The following is a 9,907-nucleotide window of genomic DNA, read 5'->3' on the forward strand; positions in this document are numbered from 1 at the left end:
CGATATTGGTCTAAGATACAGTGCCATAGTATAGAATACAGTATATACATGTGAGATGGGTGATGCACCATTTGGACAAGTTGGGACATTTCGCCGGTCCCCACAAGGAAACATTATATTTAGCCTGAGGGGTTAGGTTTAGGGTTATGGTTACAATTAGGGTTAAGGTTAGAATCCTAATTAGGGTTAGGGGAAATAGGATTTTGAATTGGCATACATTTTTTGGTCCCCACAAAGATGGTAAAACATACATGTGTGTGTTTTATCCTGAAGAAAGCTAAACATTTTTCGTGTACCTGCCCCCTCAGTGGAAGATAGCAACTATTGCATTATGTAGACTAGTTTAACCCAAAACTCATAGTCACTACAATGTATTTCAGCTTCCAGGGCTCTTAGGGATCAAGAGTCACTACTATCTTGTTAACCTCTGCTGGAAAATAGGTCACTAGTGATTAAACAAAGAAATGTATAGAATTAAGAGCACATGAGCTACAGAGATGGAGTGATGACATCCTTCCACTTAGAGATGAACCCTGGTCATAGACGCAGCTCAAAACCACAGATGTCCTCCAACCTAAACTGTTAGTTATCTCAGGAAGTTGCTGTACCACAAGGCTGCAGGTTTCTGGTAAACTAAGTCATGCTATGACATCTTGTTAAACACTTGTTATCTCCAACAGAGCAAATAACTTCGATACATCAGAATGTCTGATTTTCTTTTACAGAATTTCACAGAATTTGGTGACAGATGATCTTGATATCAGTAAAACATGTTTATTAGCAAATCATTTAAATATTCCACTAAAGTTGGAGAAGGTGAAGAAGATAAAGACATATCCCGCAATGAAAAATGTGCAAATGCTAAATAAATCTAGTTTCTACTCATCCTGTTTCACCTCAGAGTCGGGTTGCTCTGAACTTCACCACAGCAATGACGTTACACAGGATGAAGAGCACTGCATTAACAGTTTTCTGAAGGTAGAAGAGTGTTCTCTCCCATCTGTAGAAGAACAACACTGCTTTGAGGACATGATACTCTGCAAATGTCAATCAGACATATATAATTTAAGAATGAGGCATTCAGGGGACATATCTCTTTTGTATGTGATTTTAAAACAGCACAATTCATTAATCCAATAATTGACATTTAAATAAATGACCTTTTTGCTTGTTGAGTACCAGTTGAAGAGGTGGTAGTGTACACTTACCCCTGGGCTACATGGTGTGTTGTTGACTGGGGCCTGAGAGGTGGAAGAGGAGACAGCAGGATCTACAGATGTGGGTGAGGTCAGAGAGATGTCTTGAGTGGTCTGTTTGTCTGTCAAGGTGCAACAGTTTCCGTATGTAATTTATTAGTGTTGAAGTGACACAATTTCAGCGTGAGATGGCAATGCTTTAAATTAACAAAATGACTTCAGTTGGATTCTGTGAATTTGAAAGATTCATTCCACTATTTTTGGATATAACTGGTCTCATTACTTACTAATGATGGTGTCAGTCTGTGTTGTGGTCAGTTGATTAACAGTGGAGATGATGATGGTGGAAGAGGGGTGGGGGTGGTGGTGGAGGCAGGTGTGGTACTCTGTGTTGTGGTCAGTTGATTGACAGTGATGTGAACAGGCATCTGTAGGTCTCCTCTGGAACACCAGTACCAGCCAGTATCTCCCATATTCAATCCATTCAGTCACTGTTAAAATGTGTCTGTTGTTGTGATCAATGGTCTGCTGTGATTTCACTGATGTTCCATCTAAAATCCCTGAATATCTCCCCACCAAGGGGATATAGTAGATACCCATCTTACACCACAACCACTTCTTAACCACAGTGTTACTATAGTAACAACGGACAGTGACACTCCCTCCTTCTACTCCAGAAACTTCCTGTTGGTCCACGTAGAGTTCTGGTGTACCTGAACACAGAGGTGCAGACACAAATTCACCAAGGGAGAAGTAACACGTGTCATATCATAAATCCACTTCAATCAGTGTAGATGAAGAAGAAGTGACAGGTTAAATGATTTTAAGCCTTGAGACAATTGAGATATGGATTTGTATGGACAAGACAAAATCTTTAAGTGCTTTTGAAAACGGTATGGTAGTAGGTGCCAGGTACACCGGTTTGAGTGTGTCAAGAACTCCAACACTGCTGGGATTTTCACACTCAACAGTTTTCTTGTGTATCAAGAATGGTCCACCACCCAAAGGTTATTCAGCCAACTTGACAGAACTGTGGAAAGCATATGAGTCAACATGGGCCAGCATCTCTCTGGAACGCTCAATATTAGGAAGGTGTCCCTAATGTTTTGTGCACTCAGTGTATACAAACACTAAATTGATGATGCTATGTATTGGCCAATGAGAGGCTTTGAAGCACCTGTCTGCCATATTGGTACTCTTCAGAAGGAGTGGTCTTCAACAGGAATGACGGGAATTGGACAGTATATCAACTTAATGTCTCAAAGATAATTAATGCATGTATTTAAAAACAAACTCCAGCTATGTTTTAACATTTCCTGTTGAGTAATAAAATCCCATGTGCACTTTAAGGGTAAAAAATGTTTTGATGAGTTGGTCTGATGGGAATCTGTGATGTCATCGGCCTCACCCTTATGGGAACAATAGAGGAACGATGGACAACAAAAGAGGAAAGGTCCATCCCACACCTGTGCCATGTCATGAGGATACCTAGACCACCTATTGAGATGTGATCAATGAGGTGAAAAGGTTACAACTTCAATCAATTACCCCATCAGAACCCAAATATACAGTTGAAGTTGGAAGTTTACATATACCTTAGCCAAATACATTTATACTCAGTTTTTCACAATTCCTGACATTTAATCCGAGTAAAAATTCCCTGTTAGATCAGTTAGGATCACCACTTTATTTTAAGAATGTGAAATGTCTGAATAATAGTAGAGATAATTATTTATTTGAGCTTTTATTCCTTTCGTCACATTCCTAGTGGGTCAGAAGTTTACATACACACAATTAGTATTTGGTAGCATTGCCTTTAAATTGTTTAACTTAGTCAAACGTCAAACGTCAAACGTTTCATGTAGCCTTCCACAAGATTCCCACAATAAGTTGGGTGAATTTTTGCCCATCCCTCCCTTTGTGAAGTGCACCAGTCCTTTCTGCAGCAAAGCACCCACACAACATGATGCTTCCACCACCGTGCTTCACGGTTGGGATGTTGTTCTTCAGCTTGCAAGCATCCCCTTTTCCCACCAAACATAACGATAGTCGTTATGGCCAAACAGTTCTATTTTTGATTCATAAGACCAGAGGACATTTCTCCAAAAAGTACGATCTTTGTCCCCATGTGCAGTTGCTAACCATAGTCTGGCTTTTTTGTGGCAATTTAGGAGAAGAGACTTCTACCTTGCTGAGTGGCCTTTCAGGTTATGTCGATATAGGACGTGTTTTACTGTGGAAATAGATACTTTTGTACCTGTTTCCTCCATCTTCACAAGGTCCTTTGCTGTTGTTCTGGGATAGATTTTTACTTTTCGCACCAAAGTATGTTCATCTCTAGGAGACAGAACGCGTCTCCTTCCTGAGTGGTATGACGGATGTGTGGTCCCATGGTTTTTATACTTGCGGACTATTGTTTGTAGAGATGAATGTGGTACCTTCAGGCATTTAGAAATTGCTCCTAAGGAAGAATCAGACTTGTGGAGGTCTTGGCTGATTTCTTTTGATTTTCCCATGATGTCAAGCAAAGAGGCACAGAGTTTGAAGGTAGGCTTTGAAATACATCCACAGGTACACCTCCAATTGACTCAGATGATGTCAATTAGCCTATCTGAAGTTTCTAAAGCAATGACAAAATGTTCTGGAATTTTCCAAGCTGTTTAAAGGCACAGTCAACTTAGTGTATGTAATCTTCTGACCCACTGGAATTGTGATACAGTGAGTAATGAAATAATCTGTCTGTAAACAATTGTTGGAAAAATTACTTGCGTCATGCACAAAGTAGAAATCCTAACCGACTTGCCAAATCTATAGTTTGTTAACAAGAAATGTGTTGAGTGGTCGAAAATGAGTTTTAATTACTTAAGTGTATGTAAACTTCCAACTTCAACTTCTAAGTGTAACGGTTTTCTAGTGGTGATGAGAGAGTCGGACCAAACTGCAGCGTGTCGATTGCGATCCATGTTTAATATACCAAAGAAACACGAACTTACAAAAAAACAATAAACGAAACCGAAACAGCCTATCTGGTGCAAACTAACAACGAGTACACATAGGACACTAAGGACAATCACCCACGACAAACTCAAAGAATATGGCTGCCTAAATATGGTTCCCAATCAGAGACAACGATAAGCACCTGCCTCTGATTGAGAACCACTCCAGACAGCCATAGACCTTGCTAGACAACCCACTAAGCTACAATCCCAATACCACCACCAAAACCCCAAGACAAACACACCACAATTACAAAAACCCCATGCCACACCCTGGCCTGACCAAATACATAAAAATAAACACAAAATACTTTGACCAGGGCGTGACAGAACCCCCCCCCTAAGGTGCGGACTCCCGAACGCACCTCAAAACAATAGGGAGGGTCCGGGTGGGCGTCTGTCCATGGTGGCGGCTCCGGCGCGGGACGTGGACCCCACTCCTTTAATGTCTTAGTCCCCTCTCCCTTCGTCCCTGGATAGTCCACCCTCGCCGCCGACCATGGCCTAGTAGTCCTCACCCAGAACCCCACTGGACTGAGGAACAGATCGGGACTGAAGGACAGCTCGGGACCGAGGCAGCTCGGGACTGAGGGGAAGCTCGGGAGTGAGAGAAAGCTCAGGAGTGAGAGAAAGCTCAGGAGTGAGAGAAAGCTCAGGAGTGAGAGGAAGCTCAGGAGTGAGAGGAAGCTCAGGAGTGAGAGGAAGCTCAGGAGTGAGAGGAAGCTCAGGAGTGAGAGGAAGCTCAGGAGTGAGAGGAAGCTCAGGAGTGAGAGGAAGCTCAGGCAGGTAGATAGATCTACCAGCTCCTGGCTGGCTGGTGGTTTCAGCAGATCCTGGCTGACTGGCAGATCCTGGCTGACTGGCAGATCTGGAAGAGTCTGGTTGACTGGCAGATCTGGAAGAGTCTGGTTGACTGGCAGATCTGGAAGAGTCTGGTTGACTGGCAGATCTGGAAGAGTCTGGTTGACTGGCAGATCTGGAAGAGTCTGGTTGACTGGCAGATCTGGAAGAGTCTGGCTGACTGGCAGATCTGGAAGAGTCTGGCTGACTGGCAGATCTGGAAGAGTCTGGCAGACTGGCGATGCTGGGCAGACCGGCGGCGCCGGGCAGACTGGCGGCGCCGGGCAGACTGGCGGCGCCGGGCAGACTGGCGACGCTGGGCAGACTGGCGGTGCTGGGCAGACTGGCGGCACTAGCTGCTCCATATAGGCTGACAGCTCTGGCGGCTTCTTACAGACTGACCGCTCTGGCGGCTCCGTGCTGACTGGCAGCTCCTTGCAGACTGGCAGCTCCTTACAGACTGACAGCTCCGTGCAGACTGACAGCTCCGTGCAGACTGACAGCTCCGTGCAGACTGGCTGCTCCATGCAGACTGGCTGCTCCATGCAGACTGACAGCTCTGGCTGCTTCATGCAGACTGACAGCTCTGGCTGCTCCATGTAGACTGGCTGCTTCATGCAGACTGGCAGCTCGGGCTGCTTCATGTAGACTGACAGCTCTGGCTGCTCCATGCGGACTGACAGCTCTGGCTGCTCCATGTAGACTGACTGCTTCATGCAGACTGGCAGCTCGGGCTGCTTCCTGTAGACTGACAGCTCTGGCTCCTCCATGCAGACTGACAGCTCTGACTGCTCCATGCAGACTGACAGCTCTGGCTGCTTCATGCAGACTGGCAGCTCTGGCTGCTCTATGTAGACTGGCTGCTTCATGCAGACTGGCAGCTCGGGCTGCTTCATGTAGACTGACAGCTCTGGCTGCTCCATGCGGACTGACAGCTCTGGCTGCTCCATGCAGACTGACAGCTCTGGCTGCTCCATGCGGACTGACAGCTCTGGCTGCTCCATGCGGACTGACAGCTCTGGCTGCTCCATGTAGACTGGCTGCTTCATGCAGACTGGCAGCTCGGGCTGCTTCATGTAGACTGACAGCTCTGGCTGCTCCATGTAGACTGGCTGCTTCATGCAGACTGACAGCTCTGGCTGCTCCATGCAGACTGACAGCTCTGACTGCTCCATGCAGACTGACAGCTCTGGCTGCTTCATGCAGACTGGCAGCTCTGGCTGCGCTGAACAGGCGGGAGACTCCTGCAGCGCTGTGTCGGAGGAAGGCTCTGGCTGCGCTAAACAGGCGGGAGACTCCGGCAGCGCAGGAGAGGAGAAAGGCTCTGGCTGCGCTAAACAGGCGGGAGGCTCCGGCAGCGCTGTAGAGGAGGAAGGCTCTGGCTGCGCTAAACAGGCGGGAGACTCCAGCAGCGCAGGAGAGGAGAAAAGCGCTGGCTGCGCTGAACAGGCGAGGCACACTGAAGGCCTGGTGCGTGGTGCTGGAACTGGTGGTACTGGATCGAGGACACGCACAGGAAGCCTGGTGCGGGGAGCTGCTACCGGAGGGCTGGGGTGTGGAGGTGGTACTGGATAGACCGGACCGTGCAGGCGCACTGGGGCTCTTGAGCACCGAGCCTGCCCAACCTTACCTGGTTGAATGCTCCCGGTTGCCCTGCCAGTGCGGCGAGGTGGAATAGCCTGCACTGGGCTATGCAGGCGAACCGGAGACACCGAGCGCAAGGCTGGTGCCATGTAAGCCGGCCCAAGGAGACGCACTGGGGACCAGATGCGTAGAGCCGGCTTCATGGCATTTGGCTCGACGCTCAATCTAGCCCGGCCGATACGCGGAGCTGGAATATACCGAACCGGGCTGTGCACCCGCACTGGAGACACCGTGCGCTCCACAGCATAACACGGTGCCTGCCCGGTCTCTCCAGCCCCCGGTAAGCACAGGGAGTTTGCGCAGGTCTCCTACCTGGCATAGCCATACTCCCTGTAAGCCCCCAAGAAATTTTTGGGGCTGACTCTCGGGCTTCCATCCGCTCTGCCGTGCTAGCTCCTCATAATGCCGCCTCTCTGCTTTTGCTGCCTCCAGCTCGGCTTTGGGGCGACAATAATCTCCAGGCTCATTCCAGGGTCCTTTACCGTCCAATTCCTCCTCCCATGTCCATAACTCCAGGTGGTGCAACCTCTCCCACTGTAGCTGCTGCTGCTCCTGCTGCTGCTGCCTCTGTTGCCTCTTCTCCTGTTGCTCCTTTGGGCGGCTACACTCCCCTGGTTTAGCCCAGGGTCCTCTCCCGTCGAAGATCTCCTCCCATGACCAGAAATCCTTGGTGAGCATCTCCTTTTTCGGCTGCTCCTGCCTGTTGACACGCCGCTTGGTCCGTTGGTGGTGGGTGATTCTGTAACGGTTTTCTAGTGGTGATGAGAGAGAGTCGGACCAAACTGCAGCGTGTCGATTGCGATCCATGTTTAATATACCAAAGAAACACGAACTTACAAAAAAACAATAAACGAAACCGAAACAGCCTATCTGGTGCAAACTAACAACGAGTACACATAGGACACTAAGGACAATCACCCACGACAAACTCAAAGAATATGGCTGCCTAAATATGGTTCCCAATCAGAGACAACGATAAGCACCTGCCTCTGATTGAGAACCACTCCAGACAGCCATAGACCTTGCTAGACAACCCACTAAGCTACAATCCCAATACCACCACCAAAACCCCAAGACAAACACACCACAATTACAAAAACCCCATGCCACACCCTGGCCTGACCAAATACATAAAAATAAACACAAAATACTTTGACCAGGGCGTGACACTAAGCTTGTTTTTCTCCAATGTTTGTAAACATTGTAAATGTAAACTAACACTGTATAGCCTCAAAACATGCTTAAAACTATAATTTTAATATCTTGGATGGTCACTCCATAGCTCTGAGTGGTTACATTTATCCAGGCTCATCCCTCATTAGCTGTTCTTGGTAGTGAGCTTTGGAGACCTCTTTCTTATTGGTCTTTAAGCAAAAAGGCACGAGGGGGTGTGGTATATGGCCAATATACCATGGCTGAGGGATGTTCTTACGCAATGCCTGGATACAGGGGCTTGTGGTATATTAGCCATATACCAAACCCCTGAGGTGCCTTTTTACTATTAAAAACTGTTTACCAATGTAATTAGTGCAGTAAAAATAAATGTTTTGTCATACCCGTGGTAAACGGTATGATATGCCACAACTGTCAGCCAATCAGCATTCAGGGCTCGATCCAACCAGTTGATAATAACTAATTTACTGCATGGTGATGTCACCATGGAATGCCACAACTCCATCCCACCAAAACAGGCTGACATTTCAGGCGGTCTTTTCAAACAGCTCAACACTAAAAGGGAATAATCATCATTTTCACAATTTCACAGTATTTTTCCAACCTCATGTTGTGGAAATACAGTATATATAAAATGCTGACCTTCTGTTCTGTCCTGAACTGATCAGGCATCACGGTGCTGTATGTCACATCATGGTGGATCTCTGGGTTTGGGAACTCTTTTTTTGTTGCGTTAGGCATATGAAAGTGACAATACTGTGACTTAACAAAAATATTAACATTAGGTTGTGATTTTGAATTCATTATGCATGGCTTATGAATGTATTATGACGTCCTTATGTAGGCACCCTTCATAATAAAGTGTTTCTGTTCTCCACAGTGTAACAATGTATACCTACAATATAAACCCATTCCATATTTACATTGTGTCTGCCTGTATGTATAACCATGTAAATGCATTGTATTTAGAGCCTTAAAACAGTCTTCCCAAATCAATAGCTACATAGCTGTGTCATACTGAACAAATAAACCAAAGGATGATGGCATGTGACCTGCAAGTATTACTATAGTGTATAAAAGATAAGACCAAGTTGTACTCTTTAAGTCAGCTCTCTATGATGATCAAACACAGTGTGATTGAGGAGAGGTATGGAGGGCTAACCTGTGGTGACTGACAGGTGCAAGTATGCATTTTGATCTTGTCCTGCAGTCTCCACAGCACACCAGTAATACCCAGAGTCCTCTGGCTGCAGATCAGTTATGTTAACAGAGAAGATTCTTCGGGTGACATCATCAGAGATGGACACTGTCCCAGATATCTTTGGTTGGTCCGTGCGTACAAGAGCAGAACAAGAATTCCAGTAATCTCCTTGACACCAGTATTTGACATATTGTATGTATTTCTGATCATAGCGACATGGGATGGTGATGTAGTTTCCTGTCTTCACAGACACCTTACTCACAGTTGACAAACCGTACGCTCCTGCCTGAGTACCTGCAGACACAGCAACAGAAAACACTTTTAGACTCCTTTCGGTCGACTGATAAGGTTGTCTACCAATTACCCATTCAGGACACCAGTAGGAGTGAGAAGTGCACAACATGGCTGGTATGGCCGGGATGAGTGTGGGCTCAATATATAAGCTAGCTAATATTTTGTCTTCAGGGTTTCAGCATAGCCAGTACCTGACTTCAAATAGCAGTGCACAGAAACAAGATACTTTATCAATTCATAAAAACATTTGACCAGTACCTGAGAGTCTGGAGAAGATGACTAGGAGGAGGGAGAGATGAGGAGCCATGTGTGGTATGTCTTTCTGTGTGGTACAAACTGTACACAAATGTATGTGTCAAGGGAAGAGGCACCAACGACAATGTCTTCTATACACATCACTGTCTGTACCCCTCTTTCTGCTTCTGTTTAAGTGAACATGCCCCTGATTGGCTGGTAACAATACATTCTGTGGATCAGTCAATAAAACTGATATGATTTGATTTATTCACATAAATTAATTTCAAACCTTTATTTATGTACTTACTTGATGTATTTTTTCCCCC

General features: G+C 46.1%; 1 pseudogene; it reads right to left on the reverse strand.

Moving 5' to 3' along the window:
- Nucleotides 1-1,510: 1,510 nt before the first annotated feature.
- On the reverse strand, nt 1,511-9,651 carry LOC121846636 (annotated as a pseudogene).
- Nucleotides 9,652-9,907: the final 256 nt, after the last annotated feature.

This window comes from Oncorhynchus tshawytscha, linkage group LG06 (assembly GCF_018296145.1).
Source record: "Oncorhynchus tshawytscha isolate Ot180627B linkage group LG06, Otsh_v2.0, whole genome shotgun sequence".
NCBI classification, from domain to species: domain Eukaryota; kingdom Metazoa; phylum Chordata; class Actinopteri; order Salmoniformes; family Salmonidae; genus Oncorhynchus; species Oncorhynchus tshawytscha.